The 22,611-nt window shown below is 37.9% G+C and overlaps 1 long non-coding RNA gene across 1 annotated transcript in view; it reads right to left on the bottom strand.

Annotated features, from left to right (window-relative positions):
• Nucleotides 1-959: 959 nt before the first annotated feature.
• Nucleotides 960-22,611, bottom strand: part of LOC107838617 (uncharacterized) — a 26,474-nt gene continuing 4,822 nt past the window's right edge. The window contains exons 2-3 of the long non-coding RNA XR_001664704.1: nucleotides 15,846-16,033; nucleotides 960-1,384 (exon numbers count right to left, since the gene is read on the bottom strand). This is a non-coding gene — a long non-coding RNA (uncharacterized LOC107838617). The remainder of the gene's footprint in view (nucleotides 1,385-15,845; nucleotides 16,034-22,611) is intronic.

Here is a 22,611-nt window from a genome sequence, read left to right as displayed (position 1 = left end):
GCCCCCCCTAGGGGGCGCGCCCCACAGTTTGAGAACCTCTGCCATAGCCCAACACAGTGGTTCACAATTCTGAAGTAGAAGAAATGACATCCGTCGATTCCTAGTCTATGCCTAATCATCCATGCAAAGAGGCTGGGACTTTTCTTCAGCACCACAGGACAACACAAAGACACACAGGATAAATAACTATGCTTGTACCGTCATTCTGAAGGATAATTTAGAGCAACTAATTTTGCTAACATGCATATTTTTTGGACTAAGGAAGCCAGAACTCAATTTAGGAAACCCACTCATCCAGGAGGGCGAACACCTAAAGTCATGCAGAAAGATCCTGGACAGGATTTGAACCTTGAGTTTAGGAAGTAGTCCTAACAACTGTGACAAACTAATACTATTTTCTTTCCACAGAATATGATTTGAAAAGTGAGTAAAATATATAAATAAAGGGAAAAAAAAAATTCCAACTTTAGAAGCTGTAGCATTTGAAATCCTTTTTTTTTTTTTTTTTAAAGTCCTTTTTTAAATTTTTGGTATTTTTTCCTAGTTCTTTGCGAGATTAGGATCATCTGCGGATGTAGATTCTACAGATTATATTCACAGAGTCTAAACTGGTTTTAGGTCTGGGCTTTGGATAGGCCATCTCTACACCTCTGCATGCCTTGAACCTTCCCACTTCTCACTGTCTTTGTGCAGCTAGAAGGTGATGCTAAGCCAAGAGTCTGTTGTGACTTTTATTGTTAATGGTTGAACTGTCAGTTCAGGTACACCCTCACCTTTCAGATTTTTATCTCTGAGAAGTTTTAAAAGAACACTCTCCCCCCCCCACACACACACACACACACACACATTAAGGTTGCTTCAATTTTGTGTTATTCATTCACAAAACATATCAATAAAAGGCATTCAAGTCTTTGGTTGTAATATGACAAAAACATTTTAAGGCTTGCAAATATCAGTTTGTTGAAAGGATGACGATATAAACATACACACTAGAAATTATAGATTTTTTTTTTTCCCCTAGTATTGTACTCGATAAGTTAATGTCAAAATTATAACTTAATGAATACACTCAATGTTAGTTTAAGCAATCAGTAACTACCAGAGTTTGGGAGTTAAAAAAAAAATAAAATAAAAGAATCAACATAGTTTATTTCAGCCCCATTTCCACATGTTTTGCAAAAATGGCTATCGTTAAAATGCATCCCAACATCTGACATGGTTTGGGCTCAGCTTGTTTATGGAAGGCGATGGTTAGCCGCTGAGATGCAGGACTCACTTGGGACTGGACCAGTCAAATCTCGTCAGACCCAGGATGACTAGATGAAACAGCCGTTCAAGACCCATCCGCACAGGTTTGTGTTCAAAAGACAGCATGGCATGAGGCCTGGGAGACACAACCGCCCATGGGTCCGTTTATTAAAAAAAATGGATTAAAGGGAGAGAAGAGAAAAAGAGAGCAGTGTGGGGGATTGAGAAAGAAAAATATGACTTATTTAGTATGTTTACGGTTTGCTTTTTCCTGGAGAGCAAATTAATTTTTTAAGCAAAATACAGATTTAAAGAAAAAAAAAAGAAAAAAAGATCCCAAATGTAAAAAACATCAAATTTGACAAAGGCGTGGATCACCTGCTTAACAGGCAGACTCTGAGATGTTTAACTTTTTCTGATGAGGTTCACAAAGTGTTTTTTTGGTTTTCTGTGTTTTGCAGGTTTAGCAGCACAGAGAGTGAGAGTCAGAAGAGGAGGTACGAGACAATGAAAGCATTGCTCTCATAATTGTAGATACACACAACCACAATTCATTGAGGTCAGCCAATAAACTAATTAACTTACATGTGAGTGATCCAAGTCAAGAACAAAACTACAGCTGTGAACATTTCATTTTCAGCTTCATGTTTGGCTTACCCCATTAGTAAAAAGTACCTGTGTTTACTTGGCAACTTGGCAATAACAACATTATTTTCTGTTGTAGCAACTTTATTAACCGAAGAGAAAAGTAGTCCTGTAGAAAACTGCTTAATTTTTTCTTTTATTACCGTCATTAAGTTCTTCCAACTCAGAGAAACTTTTGATCCACCTTGGGTGTTTTGCCATGTTGTCTTTTAAAGATGCTTTCTCCTGCGAACCCTTCTCAGTAAGCCACAGTTGTCCTATCTTGTTTCCAATTACACAGTCGTTAACTTTAAAATGTGGGTGTTACTTACCGGGACATTCGCCCTTTATAAGTATTAGCTATAATCTTAACGATAAATACTCTCTCACTGTGGAGTGATGGACTTTAAGCAGTTTGGATAACTCCTTACAACCCTTCCCAGGCTGCAACAATTACTTTAAAAGATACAGATCATGTCTTTCTACCATGCCTTTGTGTTAACACACCTATGCGTGCCGAGTGCCATCAAATTAACAATGCTCTTTTATAGAGGTGCTCAAAGTAGACGATAGGCTGGTACTTGGGTGGATTTGAACAGCTGCTTCATACTTTCAAAAAGTTTATGAAAGAAGCAAAGAGGTCAGTGCTAAGCACCATAACTTCGGCTGCTGAATGCTCTTTTTAAGTCATTAGGTGAGCTCACACGGAAGCCTGAGCTAAATGGGTGCTTAGTACATAGAAGATGAGAATATCACAGGATGCCTGATGAAGTAAATCTGACGAGTTCAAAGTGAGATGGTGTTTGACGTCTATGTAACAGCATTTCAATAAGGAAATCAGTTTGTCAAACTGACACCAGTAGACGGTACAGTAGAATAAAACTGAGCATTTCTGAGGATGACACACACTCTCTTCTATTCTACAACAGATAATCTGAGAGAAACACTAATTTAATGTTCAGTAATCAGCCAAATATTTGTAAGAAACCACATTAAAAAAAGAGAGAATCTCTGGTAAATGTGTTTCACTTACAAGTCCCACAGACTTTCCACAGGAAAAAAAAAGACAAAGAATTTGCAATTAGCACCCATTCATCTCATTTACATTTCTAATTGTCTATTCATATCACAACTTTTCCTTCACAGTCTATGCGACACCATCAAAAATAGCCTATTTAAATAGCTGAATAATAACAGCAGTTCCTCAAGAGACCAGTGAAATAACCATAAGTGTCCACCATTAAGGGACCTAATAAATACATTAAAAAAATGGGCGCTGATGCAAATGAAGGTTACAGTCAGACTACTTTGAGGCGACTTTGTGATGCACTAGCTATTCATCACAGAGGCTCGAGCTGCACCATTTGCTGTCCTTAGCTTTATCTAATGAAGTCCCCATATGCAAATGAGTCTGCCCTTTTTCCTTGATTCTTCCCCGTCTATGTTTATAGCTGAATAGAAGAAATGGACGTACAATGTGGCAGAAATGTTACAGTACTATAAATTCAGGGAGTAATATATGTATAGAGGGCACAACGTACATATTCTGAATAATATTTTAGATGTAACCTCTATTTTACAAACCACTGCAAAGTGTCACTTGCGCATAGTAAAGATGAAGGGGGGAAAAGGAGCCGTCAGTAATTTTGAGAAGGAATCATCTGTCTGTAAACATCTGAATTGAAGAATCTTTAATGTATTTACGATGGTGACTATTTTGAAACTATAGTATTAAAAAAACAAAGAAAAGAAAATACAAAACGCCTTACAGGAAATCATTAACATGACTGTGTATGCTGTGGAAGTCACCTGTGTGTTTGTACTCTGAGATAAATACTGGGTTTGGTGCCCAAGTTCTCCACCTCAACTGGACATAATATATAAAAAAATTAAATCTACGTGGGACTTTTTTCCGTCTTGTTTTGAGATAAAATTTCTTACTACATCAATCTTAAGAGTTTTTTTTACCAGATAGTTTTGTAACTGTTAATGAATCATGATTTTTTTTAATAAAGCTTTGTCTCATCCCAACTATTTTATTATGACCATTTCCATAACCTTATCCACTTTTTGATACTACTTTTCTACGCACTATTAATTAATCCTTTTAAGTCACTCATTTTATGTCGGCCGTGCTCGTATAACTTAAGCGCATGTTTTTGTCGGACGTTTACACTGGTTTGCAAAAAGATTATTTTTATGTTTTATCACAATGACAAACTTCAATGTAGTTTGCACAATAATTTTACTTCACAAATCAATGCAAATTATATGAAATTGTAATATTTTTAAATTAAAGTGGACTCCATATGTAATTTAGTCCCTTGAGTCAAGATAGAGCCGCTTTTTCCTCCAATTAAATTGACATTAAATTGGTTTATGCCTTTTTTTCTGTTCGTTTTTTAAGCATGTAACCGTAGCTACAGACAGAAAACGTTTTTTTCTATCGAATGTGCAAATCTTTCTTTTTTATTTTTCTTTTTTTTCTTTTTGAGACTTCATCATGGTGTTTCGGTTAGTCATTTCACACAAGCCGGACATTAGATCAGTCAGGTAATGCAGACATTTTGAAGATGCACCAATAAATCTACTTTTATTGTGGTCAAAATAAGCAGTTTAAAATTGAAAAAAATAAATAAATAAATAAATAAAAATTCTGAATGATAAACTACATTATGAAAACCCTTCTTTAATTTGACCGCAGCAGAACTTAAGCTTTGAAAAATATGGTGGAAAAAAAAAAAAAAGAAATGAAAAGATTAGTTTTGCAGACTTAGTGTGAAAACTAACTTTTTTTGATAATCACCATTTTCCAATAATTTTTTTAGGGAAGGCTTTGGGGGAATTGTGTAAAGGTAAACCTTCCTAGCTACATTGTGTGAAGTCTTACACACACACACTTATATATATATATATATACACAGCTTAAAATGCCTAGAAAACACACAATATTAGCACTTTAAAGGCAAAGAAGGAGCACTGCTTGATGACTTTTGCTCAACACAAAGTGGCAAACACGTAAAACAGTGTGTAATGAAGAGAGAGCTGAACAGTCGGATAACATATTGCCAGACAGCAGCCATTAGCCAGAGAGCTGCAAAAGCACAACAGGGGAAAACTCAAAGAGATAGAGCGGCAACAAAGAACGACAGGGGTAAGAGAGAGTGAGGGTTGGAGGCAGAGATGCGAAAAGGGGAGAAAGCAGAGTGGAGTGTAGAGACTGATTGCCGTTGATCTTCACAATAAACGGGGCCGACAAGCGGCAAGAGCGCCTCTGCTCCGACACTAATTGCCCGTGAAAGGTGACCCGCGGTGAGGCGGAGGCGCTCAGCTTCGATCGTTCTCGCCGCACGACGTCCGCCCTGATAGCACGCGACACCAGACAGCCAAGCCGTCACACCGGCCACCAGTCCCACCAGCTCAGCAGCCGGAACCCATCCGCAAAAGGAGACGGATAGAGGGGGTGAAAGATGCTGGAAGTGAGGAGGAGAGGGATGAGGACTCGGAGGGCTGAAAGAGTGAGGGCAAATGGAAACATGAGGGTGAGGAAGACAGGACCCTGATGGAGCATTGAAAGTAGCAGCAGACTTGAGGAAGGAGACTAACTGGGATAAAACACTCACGAGATAGAAAAGAGGAATGTGTAGAAGTATGACATGGGTTTCAATGTTTGCAAAGAAGGAACCGAGAGTGAATTTTTGCCCAGTTGGCATTAAGTTGCTCACCACCAATTTGCTATTTTTCAAAGAAACAGATGGGCAAGGGTTTGAGTGGATTGAACAAAAGGAACAGAGTATTAAAATAATATACCCCAATTTATTTTGGTATCTCTGCTAAGACATTTTAATGAGAATCACTTCAACTAGATAACAGTTCAAGCTATAATCTACATTTTGCTTTTGGGAAAACAGGAGCAGACCCTGAATTAGTTAAATCATCTTTCTCGACTTGCAGTCAAGTGTGCTATATACACACGAAGTAAGCAAGTTTTTTAAGCCACTGTTTTTATTCCAGGCCTTTCATTGGTGTCTATGCTACTGGCTTCTCCCGCCTGTAAAAGTAGCTTTATTTGATATTTTGAGTTCATTTCTGTGATTGGCATAGTGTAGCTTTAGCACCAGTTGCTCTGTTTTGAAACATAAAAATATATGCAACATGATTTTTTTTTTTCCTGAATAAAAAGGGCTTTTGCAAGTTAATTACCTAATCCTTTATCTGACAACTAAAAATACAGAACATTCGAAGTTTGTTTGTTTAACATTTCATTACAATGTCTAAATTAAATTTTTTACAAGTTTTGTAATTTTGAGTCATGTTGTTACACGATTCAATGCAAACAGACAAATGATCCCACAATTTTAGCTTTTAAAATGCTGCATCTGTCTTATTATGTATATAATGTTGATATCGTTTGAAAAGGCTTAGACTTACAACTCATTTACTACGAGAACTAAGATGCCTGATGGTTCAATGAACTACCAACCATACACTAGCTAACCTCATAGGTAATAACATGGTTTCCATCTTTCCTTTAGTTTGTCACAAAGTCAATTTACAAACACAGTGAAAAAAAACAAAACAACTGGGTTTAATAAATCTGTTTACTTTAGAACTACAGTTTCTTTCACTACATATTTATGTGTCTGCAGTCCTAAAGTCTTACATTTTTATTAAAAGTGTGTGCAATTTTGTTAAACATTAGTAATGAGAGACAAAGGCACAGCACATCTGAATTAAAGCATGTCAAAACATAAGGCTTTAAAAAGTTGCTGAAGTCATTTTATAATTTGCACAATAAGCCGCTGGTCTGAGCATGAGAGCCGAGTGACAATGGATGAACCCAAAAAAGAACTAAGACATTGTTAAGTTTTTTTTTATTATTATTTTTTAAGATTAGTTTTTATAAGTCTGGTTTGCTTTTTGAACTTATTTGAACTTATCCACTAAGGGGCTTACAACAACAACAACCCAGCCAGTGGCTGCTTATCATGTGCAAGTCATTTGTGCTCTTGCTGCCATGGTGCTGAGAGACGGCTGCAGAAGGACTGGGCCGACTGGGAGTGGTTTGGTTTCAGAGTGTGTTGCTCTCGCTGCTTGGATTTAGCGTCTTGGAAAAACGTCTTCATTTCCAGCATGGTTTATGCCGGTAATAAGTTTATTTGGGCCGTAGAAATACAGTAGTTAAAAACTGCACACACTATTGCGCCTGCATTTATAGCTGGACGGAAAAAAAAATAGTAAAATAATTACTTCAGTTACTGTGTTCACACACATTGACCCTTTTAGATATTTAAGGAGTCATATAGCTTTTGGTTTTCCTGGTTCTACTCATCATTTGCATAGTAAACTTGGTATGAACTTCCTCCTAAAGCATTTTGTTCTTCACAAGATTTCTTTGAAGAATATACATACAAGTCTGCACATGGTGAAGCATGTAGAAGAAGTAAATACAGACTCAAAGCGAGTTTGTATTACTGCAGACTGTAAGAGATCTTCATGAAATATTGATCATTTCTAAACTTAGCAGACAGGGTGGTAAACTCAGAAATGAACTAAAATTCAAAGGTAAATCAAGAAAAGGAAAAAAAAAAAAAAAGTAATAATTAGGGATACCGATGACTGAGCATAGAACTTATCGCAGAGAGATTTAAACGTGAAGACAAGGCTACCCTGCTCTCACACAGAGAATAAAATGGCTGGCTGGAGTTTTGCCACAGCTGACAGCTCTCCAATAAGCAGATTGTGTGAGAAGCTGCAGGCCCTCCTCCCACTGCAGCACTCTTCCTGCTCCATCCAGGGCACACAGTCAGATGTTGCCCTGATTTCTTCAGCAATCCTCTGCTTGTAATTACTTGGATTCCTTAAAACCATAGAGCTTTGTAAATTAAATAGTCATAACTGTACAGAAAGGGGGAAGTAGAGGCAACCTAACAGATTAATACAGCCGATACACATTTGTAATTTTTTTTACTAATACTCTTATTTGAAAAATGTATAACAGATATAGGGTGTAGGAATTAAAAAAAAAAATGCATGACATCATAAATGCTGTGCAGTAAATTTAAATATTTCCATGCATCATTACCTGATTTTTCCAAAAATGTCAGCTCTGAAAAAATTCTAAGTGAAAATATTTCTGCACCTTTGATCTATAATAGTATGTCCAATAAATCCACGTTATCGTTAAATGACCTAAAGTCACATCTATCAAGTTGGAAACTTCCAGAAGCACTTTTATTATTGATTTTCCTGCTCCTCTTTGGTTTTAAGAGGTAATGAGCGGATAAAGACGAGAGACGAGCCTGGATCTTTTTACACAGTGGAGCCAGACAGCTGGAGCCCAGTGTGGGGGAAGGAGCGCGGGCAGGCTACATACCATTTTCCCAGCATAGAAACTGAGATATTGGAACGCAGTGGCCATTAATAACGACTGAGTTGTCATCTACACAGTCATTGACCCCCAGACCGTTCAATAAGCAAGAAATAAAAAAATAAAAAATAAATAAAGAAGGAGGTTTTGTATGCTGGTGTGCGTGAGGGGATGAGGTAAATCTGTTCCTAAATCAGATAGACAATATGTGTAAAAATCTGTTTTAGCCTGGAATAGATAGAAATTTTAATGTTACAATATAATGCAAGAGATGATAGTGCAGCTCCGAATGTGGATATGAGAGAGGATTGATTCGGTTTGTGGTTAGCACCACCCTTTGGTAGTCCGCAGTATTTGATTTTGACAACTAAACATATGTGGTTCATGTTAATTAACCTTCCTGCATTAAGACTGCATGAATTATGACTTAATTTTAAGCACAGTGTTTGGCGTTGCTAAAAGCATGACTTCACTCACTCTTACAGGCAGCAATTTTTGAATGCAGCTCAACTCTTTCATTTCTAAATGCAGCAAAGTAAAACTAAACCCGATGAGATGCAGCTAAATGGTGGCGTTTATCATTTTAAACGTAAAACTGATCATTTTGGAACCGCTTATTTTCAACGTTTTATTGTTTGAAACTCACAGTGACCAACGTTGAAAATGTAGCTAGGTGCACAAAAATTACTAGAAGCCTAGAAAATAAATCAATAAGTGAGGTATTTTTAGACAGCAAATTACAAGTTAATTATGCAGCGGTGGTGTATCTAGCAAAAGAGTCGCACAGTGTTAAATTAAACAATGTTTAACCCACTCTGTAAAAAAAAAAAAAAAATGAAGCAAAGGAGTCACTTTTTTTCCTTAGCATGCAGCATTTTTTTTTGGTAATCCTCGCACGACCAATTTTCTGCTATGCAAAATAAATAAATAAATAAATCATTAAATAAATTAATAAAATAAATAGGGGTGGTGGGAACTCCACAGAATTTATATATATTTGGTTTTTAATTGTACAAAGCAACCCTCGTCATGCACTGCATAGTCTGTTACTGAAACCAACGACAGAATGTGTTTTGAATGTTACAAATTAATGTTTCTTAATACAGTTTATTCAAAAACTATTCTTAGCTTGACGTTAGGGGAAAAAAAATGAATGTTTTGCTGAATATTTATTCTGGTGACAAACAAATCAATTTTAAATTAGCCTCTCACCCCCCAAAAAATTATATTATTAAAGTGTTTTTTTCCCCCCTTATCATTGAACAGATCAAATTTATAAAAATTAAATAAGGGAAAAAGCAGCCTAACACTTATTCTGGATTCATCGTCTTTCAGAAACGCGCCTGCTGTTGAGTCAATATTTTTGAAAAACATTTAAATTATATATATATATATATATATATATATATATATATATATTGCTTTCAGTTTTTATATTTAAAAGTTTTATTACTAGTTTTGGAAAAAAAGTTTGTGATTGAATACTTTAATGTTAACTTTTTGAAAAAGGACAGAATTAAGAAAACATCAACTTGCAAAAGCAAAGTCTTCGGCGTGAATCTCATATTCTACGGGTAAATGAACTGATGACTGAAACTTGTTTACTTTAAATGTTTTTATCTGCCTCTTAGATGGAGCGATTTTAAACCCACGTTCCTCACTTGAAAAGATCATCTGTGGCTCAAAATGGTAATCAAGGTTCTAAACTTCTCCGGAATCGCCACGTATCCATGAGCAATCCGAGGGACTTCCTAATTAAGAAGTTACCACTCAGAGGCTTCTGAGGCTTAATAAAAAAATCTGTTAAAAAGTTCCTTAACTTCCACCGGTCCTGCACACTTTGTAGTGCTGCAGCATAAACTCTCAAAGTGAAGGAGCTTTGCTAGTTTTCTCCCTGGAGAACATCCCCAAGATTTCCCTTTGTACATTTCCGCGAGACTACAGAGAGTGGCGAGTGATAACGCGGTCTAAGATGCTAACACCTCGCCATTAACATGTGGCCAGTCCTAGCGGCCTCTCATCAGCGCCCCAAGGGTTTCCTCCTCTGAAATGCTCTTTTAGCAGCTCCCTGACAGGCGAGCGCTTGGCTTTCTAGTTAATTAAAGGGAAAAACATGGCCTTAACTGGTGCTTGGTTGCGCCCAGCCTGCATAATGGGACATAATTAACTTCCCCTCATCGTTACTTCACTTCAAAGGGTCGCTTTTGAGTCAGCCATGCCGACACACAAATGCACACATACATAAGATGTGCATCTATGTCTGCCTGTGCTCAAAGTTAGGCCCGGAGAAATAGATCCCCGTAACTCTCCTTGGGGAGTTGCATACGAGAGCCTCAGCTGTGATAGATTCTGGTTTAAAAGAGGGGGAAAAAATGAAAAATAAAAAAAATCTTCCTTCAGACTTATGAGTGTCTGAAAACACACTCACATTTGGTGATTTTTTTTTAAGAAAAAGGGTCATCAGTAGAAAATTTGAATACGATGTTAAATCTCGGCCATCGCTTGGTTCTGTTTGACTGCCTCTGGTTCTTCCGTATGACACAGAGGCATAAATCTTGAAAGCGAGCGACTGTTCACAGGCATCGCAAAGCACCTTTCATTTCCATCTCATCTGTGCTAATCCTCTTTTTTTCTGCTGACCAAAGGGGGAAAAAAGTGAAGTTTCAAGGTTAAGTAATGGAAATAAAACTTTTCAGTAGTGAAAGATCTGGATGTAATGAGATCTTGTGGCACTAAATCTTGTGATAAAAACGACGAGCATAAAAAATAGAAAACACAAAACAATATGTGGACCAATTCAAAATTAGTAGTAGGGAGTAGTAGTCTTTTTTATTTTAACTCTAACTAAACATGATCTATGCATAAAAGCATGCAAATGGGGAAAGGGGAGAAAAAGCAATCAGAACGCTGAAATCTGCCACATGCAGTTGGTGACTACCGACATCGAGGTGTGCCCAACGTTGAGACGTTTCCCTACCATCCTCTGCTAAACTAAACCAAGTTAGCATGAATTTCCCAGCTGTGAGTGACCGAGTGAGCAGGGCGACGAGGCTCGGCCAAATCGGAATGATGGCTGTGCTCGGTTTGCCTTTTGCTGTTATTTATTCATGTGTTTATTCTTCCTGTCGTTACATCCTCCGATCCAGCGGCCTCTCTCCAATCCTCTCTCTACTCTCTCTTGCCGGCAGCCAGCAAGGAAACAACGTCTCGTTGCATCAGGTGTGATGTGCACCCACCACATCCCGGTGAGTGAATCTCTAAAGGGGGCCAATTGTGCAATCTAGAGTAGGGACAGTAAAAAAAAAAGGACAAATTGAAGTCTGTATTTAAATACATAGCCTAAAAAAAAATAAAAGGATGATAGTCAAATGGCTACCCACAGCAGGCGGTCTTACTCGGGCAAACGGGAATGGTCATTCTTGGTCAGCAGCACTCAAACTCTCATATCACCATATGGATACTTAATGAACCACACACACACACACAGTCACCCCTTGACATCAAGAACAGTTGCCGCGTTGCAGTTGCTCGTCCCCAATGTGCTCCACGGTTCCCTTGAATTTACATGTGTGCTAATTAGACTGGAAGAAATGATTGGCTGCTCACAACATCGCAGTAAAGAGGGCCCAGATGCATATGAAAACACACATGCTCGCCTGCACGCGCAGACACATATGGGCGTCTGCACACACGAAGCCCTGGCGGACAGTAATGCATTGGGGCGTGCCCCATCACACTGTGTCAAGAAACACACCTCGGCCGAGTTTGGGCTCCGTCACAAATGATTTAGTCGTGGTCACACAACCTCACACCCCTCCTTCCTCAGTCTATAGCCCTCCAAAACTCCTAAATTATATCTGTGCCTTTCATATTCCCGCATGTTATACCCATGCCAATGACATAAGCGGGGAGTATTTTTGTTAGGTCTGTTAGCGTTGAAGCCCCCGCAGAGCTTCTCCATAATAGACCTAAATCAGTCTTGTAATAATAACACCTCACCCAGTGTTATTCCTCCTGCATTTGTCTGTGCACACACCTTCTAACCCTCGTCCTCACGGTCACAAAACACAGGACCAGACATATATAGAGTATCTTACAATAAAACCAGAAATGTGGGTGTATGTAGGACGTTGTGGGTAAATTTGACCAACCCAGAAATCGCAGCGATGGGTTTGCAATTTAAACAGGAGAACAGTGTTTCATTTCTACAAACTGTCAGGACAAACAGGATGCCTGAGCCGACGCCAGATTCCAGTAAAACGTTGTCAGCAGAGGAAGAAATTAATAGAAACACAGGATTACTTTCTTGGTGTAAGCAAGGTTCGATCAACCACCAATTTTTATTTATTTTTATTTTTTATTTTTGTAAAAGCAGCCAAAAGATTAATTTCTCTGACCTAAAAGCAAAAGTTGTTCTTACTCTAGTCAACAAACATCCAGTACTTATGTAGGCCCTTTTCCTGTCCCAAAGCACTCAAATGCAGCCCAGCCTCACTCCCAGACTTTGTTAGATCACGAGATCTTCAGCCTTCTGCAAATTATTTGCACATACCGTGAGATATATATATATATATACACACACACACAACTCTGGAAAAAAATAAGAGACCATTTAAAATGATCCGTTTCTCTGATTTTACTCTTTACAGATAAAATTAACATTTTATCTGTTAAAAAATGTTAACAGATTTTTAACATTTCTATTCAGTAGTTTCTACTGAATAGAAACTATTCTATTCAGTAGTTCATAGAATAGTTTATTCTATGAACTACTGACAACATGTCTTCGAAATTCCAAGCAAAAATTTAGTATTTATTGGCAGGGAATGAGAAATGGTCAAAGTAACTGAAAAGATGCAGAGCTTTCAGACCTCAAACAATGCAGAGAAAGCAAGTTGATATTCATTTAGAAACAGCAAAACTAATGTTTTAGTTCAGAAATCAATATTTGGTGGAAAAATCTGGAGGTTTTCAATGGGGTTCAGTGCAGTGGGCTCTTAATTTTTCCAGAGCTGTACACACACACACATATATATATATATATATACACACACACATACACACATACACATCAGTTTACCATTTAACAAAAACCTGTTTAGTTTTTTTTCCCCCTTTATGTTTTTTTATGCATTTCTGCTACTTTACAAATGCTGTGGTCTGTTCAGCCTGAACCAGATTGGGCCTGGTGGGTCATCATAAGTGTGTTGGAAACAAATTATGGCTTGCAAAAATCCCACCCTCGCCCCCACCCCTACAGTGTGTAGTGGAAGAAAAACTACAATTCTTATACAAGATTTAAACGGTAAAATGAAGAGCATTAAAAATAAAATATTGACAAAAATAAAATCGGGGTGAATGTCTTCGAGCTATGTTTTTAAACTGATGAACCGAGACCCTAAAAGTGGGTCACGAGTTCTGCCAGTGCCGCGCTCAGACGAATGCTATTCACCGGACCGCCGACTCGTAGACAAGGTCAAATTGGATTACTCAGTTCAGAACCTCCATGTTCTTTGCCATTAGTTTCACACCAGTGCAAAACACCGTCTGCCTACATTCAGCTCCACAATTTGAAAACATTACAAGGTCAGTTGTTCACAAGTCCTCACAGTGTGTGTGTGTGTGTGTGTGTGTGTGTGTGTGTGTGTGTGTGTGTGTGTGAGAAACATGTGGACACACACATGTACCAACAACTCCATACTACAGCATAATTTAAATACTGCTGAGACACTTGATTCATTCAGACAAGGAGGAAACACTCCTCCAGCGCTGTGTCAAACATTTTTCTGTCTTCCCTCCTTGATTTTATTTTTCTTTCCTTCATTTTTGTCTAAACAGGAAGATGAGCAACACAGCAGTTACTTGTGTGCTAGCGAGACAAGAGCACCCTTCCTCTCGGAGCGATATTAAATCATTTGATTGTTTATGCACGTGTTAAAAAAAAACACACAGCAGTGCTCACAGTAATAACAAATGTTTATGTACATTTTATGCATTGCAAATTTCAGACCATCTGTGTGTGGTATAAGGTGTTTGACTTATTATAATTAAAAGCTCACAACAACCATAACATGCAGGATGAGATCTGGTTCATCAATTAGTGAAGATGCTCTTATTATGCACAAATTATTTTATCCTTTCCACTAATTTTTTTTTTTTCTTTTAAGCTGGAAATGTATTTTAGGTTATTTAGTGGAATCCAATTATTAAAGCAATACTTTTACATTAGGTTGTGCCTATATACTTAACAGATGGAGACAGAAATGTAAAACTGAACATGTGTGCAATCTACAGAAATAAATCACAGCACATCAATATTTAACATTTAAGCAAATCAGGCCTTTGTGGGCTTATTGCACGTGAAGGAGAAAACTAAAAATACAACTTGAATGCCACAAAAACTGTTTTCAATTTTGTTCTGCACCTCTCCTTGAGGTTCTGAGGTATCCATCATCCCTCCAGAGGAAAAGAAAGGAAATCATCTAATTTAGCAAAAGAAGGACGAGTGAGAAAATTCTGAAGCCCCCCAATTATGAGTAATTACCGCTTTTCTCGCTCTCGACTTGGTGAAATGATTTGATGCCTTTCAGAGGGGAGTCTGGTTTAGCTCAGAGCAGACATCTCCCCTCTGCCTTGTGTTAGTCTTTGGCGGTGGGTTAACATGATCATCTGGAGGAGATAAAAGACGGGGCGTTTAAAAATGATGGCGCTGGAGTCGAATCTGCTGGTCATTAATCACGCGAGGTGGTACAGTACTGAGACGGAGCTCTGGTATAGGTGCCCCGACAGCCTTTAGCTGTGACCAAGACCGCGATGGAATAAAAATACCTGAGGTGTCTGTGTGTGTGTGTGTGTGTGTGTGTGTGTGTGTGTGTGAAAATGTCTGTGGTGTTGTTCCCACTAGTAATACCGTTAACAGAAGAAAGCATGTCCCTCCGTCCACAAACATTTCGTTTCTTACATGCACCAGTTCAGAGGAGAGAGAATTACACTGTAAAGAAAACTTGTGGATCTTTTATAAGTAGTTTCTTTTCACAATAGTTTTCTTATGAGAAATAATGCTTTAAATAAAACATTTGTTATTTTTACAATTACAAACTAGGCTGTCTTATTTATATCTTCATAATAATAAGACATACGCTTTCAGAAATAATAAATCAAACTTATGCATCTAGTTTTATATAGAAATATCTCAAAGGTACAGGGGAGTCCAAGTAAATATTTGTTAAAAAAAATAATTAAGCCAAAATACACAAGTGCTAAACATATCAGAAAAAGAAGTGCCAATCTGAATAATTTATCATATTTGTATTTACCCTTGTCTACATTTCTAGTTTGCACACAACCGTAAAGCTGAAAAGTGTACTGATGCATTTTCAATCAGACAACTTTAAGCTTCTGAAATGGTATTCCAAAAGTCCAAAACTCAAACTTTACATACTGTGCTTGGAAATCCATTCCATGCCATCAGATCAATCAGTTTAAATAAACTCTAGGAAATGTGCAAAGAAGCTTTGATGTGCATTTGGAATCATCGTCCTTTAGGAGCAGTCAATCGTGTTCAATTAAGACACTGGGAAACGGCTATAAAATAAAGACGTACCTGTAATAATTCAGGTTCAGGTGTCTTCGTTAAACGTTCAGCTCCAAAAACTAAAATCCCCCACCTTGTGGTGATGACTTTGGTGCATAACCGCCACCTTGTGGTAGTGTTTGCTGCATGTTCCAGTTCCTGGTGGAAAATACAGCACTCTGAACAGCTCTCCTTTGTAGTTCATTGTAGATGCAGCTCTAAAAGAAAGATTCAAACAAGCCAATATCCGTGTCAGTGAACTGGATTTACAAAAGAAAAAAAATTAAATCGTCAATCAGAAATTGGGTAAAAATCTCTGACCAGTACATTGTTGTATTATAATCACGGCTCATTCTATTCAATTCTTTATTTTTGGCAGACGTTATTTCAGATAGTTTAGGCACACATATTGGCTAAACTAAGTGTGCAATTTACTTGGGCAACAGTAATTTCATTCAAACAAGGAATTTATTTTTCTCAGTGAAAAACAAAAATGCTAATAAATTATAATTAAAATGCTCTACAAAAATGTAAATGTTGGAAACGATCTGACTCAATTAGAAAACCCTCAGTTTAAGTGTCCACAAGAGAAGTGAAGAATTGTTTGAACATCTTGCTTAATCAATAACTTTTATATTTATGAGTCATCAGTTTGCAATAGGCAACTGTTTATTTCTGTAATCCATGCATCTTTAAAAGTAGCAACGCACTGTGGAATAATACGAAAAATGGCTAAAATAAAAACAGTAATCAACTGTGCAACCAGCAGAATCTGTACATTTGCAGGTTGTGCAACATAAATAATCATGCAAGATCCGTGATTAAAAAAGCAAACAAAAATAAAACGTTCCAATAATAAGGAGACATAAAGAAAGAGCTTTTTCATCCAGGGAGATGCTATGGAATATAAACACAATTTGTTTTGAGGGAGCTGTGACCCCTCTTACACTTCAGATCACAACAAAGGCCCCCAGAGGCAAGCAGAAAACATCTGTCTATCAAAAAGCTGCAACTTCTGCACATCCTCGTGATACAGACACGGCGTTCACACACAGATGCCCTCAACCCAACTCCTCCCACTCACTCCAAATGTTACACCACAACACTGACACAAGGCAAACACAGTTCCAATCCACCTGGTCTTTTGATAGCTCACACACTCAAAGATGACAATGCATTGATTTTTTTATTTTTTTTTTCCCCTTCATCCCTCCCCCTCTTTTCTGGCTCTGCTGGACGCGTCGACGGAGCAGTGTGGAGAAATCCATTAAGCCGACACTTCTCGTTTCCATTGACTGACAGGCCTTGACGGGCCCAGGCTTTTGGCCCACCCGCTTGACTGGCAGCTCGACAGTTAAACAAGCCCTCCAGTTGCTATAATAGTTTAAAACACTTTCAATTACCCGAGTCAAACAAATTCAGCAGACAAGCACTCGGGCGCTCCTCTACAAGCAATCGCACACCCCAGCAGGTCCCTCTCCGCCTGTCGTTCAGTTTATGCCGAGATAGCAGCAACGATGGGAAGGATAATTCTTTTCTTTTTTTTTTCATACCGATATACACACACACAAAGAAAATAAAAACTATGGGACTGAAATTTGAAGACGCAAACTGCAAGATGCCCTGACACGAAGGAAAACTTTAGTTTTGTGTGAATGCAATAATTCATTCACACAAAAGTAAGGCAACGCAGCCATTCTCGTAGGTGAAAAGACGATCTGATCCTCCCAACTTCTGCTGTTACGTTCACACATTAACAGGAGGTCGGGCATTTACCACAAATCAATGAAATACTGGAGGAATAAGACCCGGCCCATAAATCAGTTGTTAACAAGCAGGTTCGACTGCATCGCGGTCGACTCTGGTTTAAACCCTCCTGCGAGACTTTAATAAGCAGAAACAGGAGGGCAATTAACTGTTTTTTTTTTTTTTTTAATTAGGAATTTCGGTTAATTTGAATGTTTTGTTCAGATTTCCAAAGCATCAACTGCGATGAATAAAATTTAACTAGTGTTCAAAAGAATATATATATATATTTATTTGTTGGTGTTTTTATAAATTATGCCCTGTATTGTTATTTAGAAGAGTAGTAAGATTTGCAGGACATATGTAGTGTATTTATCTTGACAATTAACACTGCTATGGTTTCAGTAATTGAAAATAAATGAATGTAGAAAACTTCAGCTTATTCAGAGATTTTAACAAAATGAAGTTATGATGCTTTGCTATTTGGCACCTCAGTTGCATGATGTTTTTCTAAAAACCAACCAAACAAACAAACAAAAAAAAAGAACAACTAGTGAGATACTGAAAATCTTAAAGGGAGATAGAGGAATGTTATGCAAAATTGACTTTTTTGAGCTGTATAATCACATCATAATGTTGTTCCATCATCAAAAACATACCTGGAGAGTTGCTTTGATGCTTTCATGCATGTCTCAGGAATATTTTAACCTCCTGTGGCAGATATTTGTGGGTGCCTTAAACGCTTAGAACAGTTAACGGTGTAATGAGAAGGACTGTTGTGATGATCCAGGGTTTCCCCCAGGGTACTATAAGCCTAGTAGGCCACCAGGCTTCACTTGTGCCCCCACCAGACTAAGCATTACTTATCTAAGTCTTTTTAACATATTTGCATTTTTTTAAGTCTTTATAGTTGTGGTTCAGGTATTAATTTTCCAATCTTTCAACACATAATTATCAAGTGATATTTTCAAATTTCCTGTGAACTTTAAACATTTTTTAATTAAAAAACACAACGGGCTGCTGGATGAATGACTGCTCTACTCAACCACCAGGCTTTCCAAGTTTTCTGGGGGAAAACTTGGGTGACCTGCTCATCTTGGAGTGTCGGGAAGAGCAAGAATATCTTAAAGAGACAGAGGCCAATTTAAAAGCATCACATAACAACATTGTACATTTTTAAGTCATGTTTGATTTTAGAACAACTGAAGGATTTCAAACTGCTTTTGGCTGTTTAGTTATACATGTTGAGTCAACTCCAGCTTTGTAAGAGTGATTGGTCTCAATCTTTCCACTTCATCACTGCCTGTGGTCTTTGTGACCAGAAAATATTTCCAGTTGCACCAGAATGTTATTTTACAAGTGGAGATGGGGCATCACAGTGCCTGGAAAAATATCAGGTCAGGTATAAAGGAATACCCCGTAAAATCTTAACCTAAACTCTTTTTGTTAATATTTGGCTTTTAACTTTTATTTAGGTAGCACCAGTTAATTAGTACTTACCAGTTGCCTCTAATTGCTGAAATGACACAACATTATGACAGGCAGCGCCAGTGCAGCAAGTGCAAATGACTTATGCGTTCAAAACACCGCAGCAGTGGGAGCCTGTCCTCACAAACGCCAGACCATAAATGTCATTCAGCTCAGTGTGGTCTGGGAGGACTCATCTGGCATTAACTTTCACTGGAGCCAATAATGGCCGCAAACCAGCACTTTAGAGGTAATTGGAACAGATTTTAGCAGAGTAACATTATTAGGTGCCTTTTTTTCCTGCCAATATATACATATGTTAGATGTAGCAGGTCAAGGTAAGCAAGTAAGGTGAGTAAAGAGGTAACTCTTTACTCAGAATGTTAAAGTCAGCTGATGGTTTCAATAAGAAACCATCAGGTTTCTTATTGACATCATCTCTCATTCAACTGTACTGGCTGGTATCAGACAACCCACAGTGACTGGATCCTACTTCGCATTCAGGTTTGTGGGCGGGCGCTTTGGAAACGGTGGTTTTTCTGCATCTTCTACAGTCATCACTTTACAAAGGACAGCATAAAATCTCACATCAAATACAAGCTGCACACGTTAGCCATATAATTGAAGTTTAAATTAAACACACAAATCTGAACGCTTGTGTAAAAGCCTGTCTGAGCTTCACTGTGACGCATTTTTGCTAAAGAAAGTCCAAGTTGGAGACCTACAGTGACCATTCCTCCACTAATCTCAGCTCAGGCTTCCTATCCAGTTCAATACAACCAGGCGCCACAGTGCAAACAGGCCAGGACACACCGTGTAAAGTGACTCTACAATCCTCCAATCCCCCCCGCCCCCACACACCACCACCTTTGTCGTTGGACACTACTCACCCTTAACAACCACCATTGATTTTCTTTTTTTTCCTCCTGATGAGGATCTGGCCAGCGTTTAATCTAACATTGTAGCCTCCTGCTGTAGGACACGGCTGAGCATGGCATGCTAATCAATTGGCCACTGCAACCCTGACTGAGCAATTATCTTTACTTCTGCTGATGAGAAGTAAGTAGCTGTGACCGAGGACGCGTTTAAGACTCATCTATCCAGCCATCTTTGGGAAAAGGCTAAATATCAGCAACACATATTCGCTGAACAATACTGCGTCTCATCTACACAGCGAGTTCCAGATACATTTGGCTTTCTTATCTGAGAAGCAAAGCAGATCAGGATTATATTATTGTGGAAGCCTCCTACTCGGAAATAATTCACATTTAGTCACAGCACTTCAAGGTACTCGGCATGTTTGACTAAATACATTATCAAGCCTCTTGACTATAGCTCATTGTTTACAGAGATTTGACTTGACCATTTATGCTGCTCATAATCCAATTCATTGGTTACAGAGAAGCGTCTTTAGGCAAGTGCGTGTTAAATACTGTTGCATTGTACAAATGTGTGTTCCCTTGCAGATTTTTGTTTCTCTTTTTGGTCATATTTTTTTTTTAATAAGGTGGACAAAAAATAACCAGTATAAATCGATTAAATATAATTATTTCAAAATAGTGTTAAGGGCCAAAAGCTTTCCAAGCCAAATGATTGTCACTAGTTTTTTTTTTGTTTGTTTTTTGACAGATAACTTGAGGTTAAAAAAATAAAAAATGACGTTCCTACACCTCCTTCCAGTACCGCTACCGCCATCTGCAGAAATGCACTTCTCCCAGATATAAGCAAAATCAATGAGAGTAAAAAAAGTGGCTGCTGCCAACGTCCCCCCAACAGCTCATTTACACTTAAATGTGTCTTTTCCAGCAGCCAGTGGGCTTGGGGTGCTAATTAACGGAACAGTGACAGCTGACTCTGACTTAATAATCTGGAGGTTTTCGAAATGCCTCGTTTTCCAGACACCAAGAAACATTACATTACTGCCAGTAAAACAGAGCTGGGTGGTTTTTGTAAGTCCTTGAACTGTGTAAGCAGTAAAACCCTAAATGGAAACTACAAAAAACATCCAAAAAAGTACCTTTTGCACTATAGGTCCCTTTTAATCTTTGTCATTAACAGTCACACAAGTCAGTAGATTATGATGTGCTGAATAACATAATTTCTGCTACAGAAATGATAAATATATTCTTCACTGTTTGCTCTTTGCCTAGCTTTATTCCTGGCCAGCACCAAACACAATTCAACAATTGTTTTAGAGGTCAAGTTTAAGACCCCATGATTTGTTGAACAAGTTGAAACAGTAAGAAAATAGAGCTAAAAGCCACACAGGCACTTATTTTATGGTATTTGTTTACATTTTCCATCAGTAACTATCAAAAAAAAAAATAATTATCTGGGTCTCCGTTTCATCACCACATGAATAAGTAACTAACATATAGACTACATCCCCATTGTACATCAAACACAACCAATATTGCATGTGACAAGCCTGGCAATTAACAATTTCTCTCACTCTGAATTGGAACCATAAAAAAAGATGATCAAGGCTAGCTGATATCCACAGACGATGCATAATTTATGTGGCTGGTACAAAATACTGTTCTGTTGCAGTTCTGTTCATTCACTCGACTAATTCATTGAAATAAAGCGTCCCAGAGGGGTATCAGTGTAATCAAGCCTAATCCCAGATTGATTTGAGAAGCAGTTCAAGACACAAAGGCTGGAGGAATATGGGGAAGCTTTCCGTCAAAGGAGCAGAGCTGCAGAGAGCCAAGTGAGTAAAAAAAAACAAACTCAGATACTCCAATTCCAAATACTAAAGGAGAAAAGCCACTATTTGAAGGCAGTTTAATAGCATTTTTTATTACATTTTTTAATTTTAACATCTCTTCACACACACACACACACAATTTGGACTACATTGTTCTAGGTTAATTTTATATCCATCACATTTTAATAATTATATGCAATAATTTTTACAGCTCAATGATTCTACATTTCCCGATTATCCAAGATCCTGCTTTGCTTTCTAAGAATACCAGCTGCACCTTTTACAACAATCAGCTGAAAGAATACCCCACATCACATCAATCATGATGTCTCTAAAGTGACAATTTGTCCACTTTAATGATGAATTTGTAGGTTGTTAGACATATTTGTGGCTTTGGAGAGGAGTTCCAAATCTTCAGTGCTGGAAGACCCTCCTTTCCAACACCCTAATCTTTAGCCTCTTCCACATATTATCTGATTTGGTTTGGGACTCAAATCTTAGCCAATTCAAACAGAAAACACACAACAGAGAACAAAAAGGAAAGGAAACAGCAAGAACAAAAAAAAGAAATAAAGCTTTGAATTTGCTGTAGATGCAGCAAGCAAGGTTTTTTTTTTTTGTTTGTTTTGTTTACCTGATAGATTTTTAGTTTCTTTGAGTTCTGACTGGCTGGTTCCAGTTTTTGCCCGTTTCTGTAAGAACTCACAAAGGAGAGAATTAAAAGGTGTTTTGATAGAGATAGGAGTTTCCTAGGGAAAATGAGGGAATTAAAAGATTTAATTACTTTATAAAAGTATCCTTAAAAATTCTGGTTATAATTAAGCCCCTAAAATAGTGTCAAAAGCCACACTATCGGTTAGAAGTGTGCCGATC

This window comes from Poecilia formosa, unplaced genomic scaffold (genome assembly GCF_000485575.1).
Source record: "Poecilia formosa unplaced genomic scaffold, Poecilia_formosa-5.1.2 Scaffold286, whole genome shotgun sequence".
NCBI lineage: Eukaryota > Metazoa > Chordata > Actinopteri > Cyprinodontiformes > Poeciliidae > Poecilia > Poecilia formosa.
Note: the sequence above shows the minus strand (reverse complement) of the source record. Positions and strands in the feature narration are given on the sequence as shown.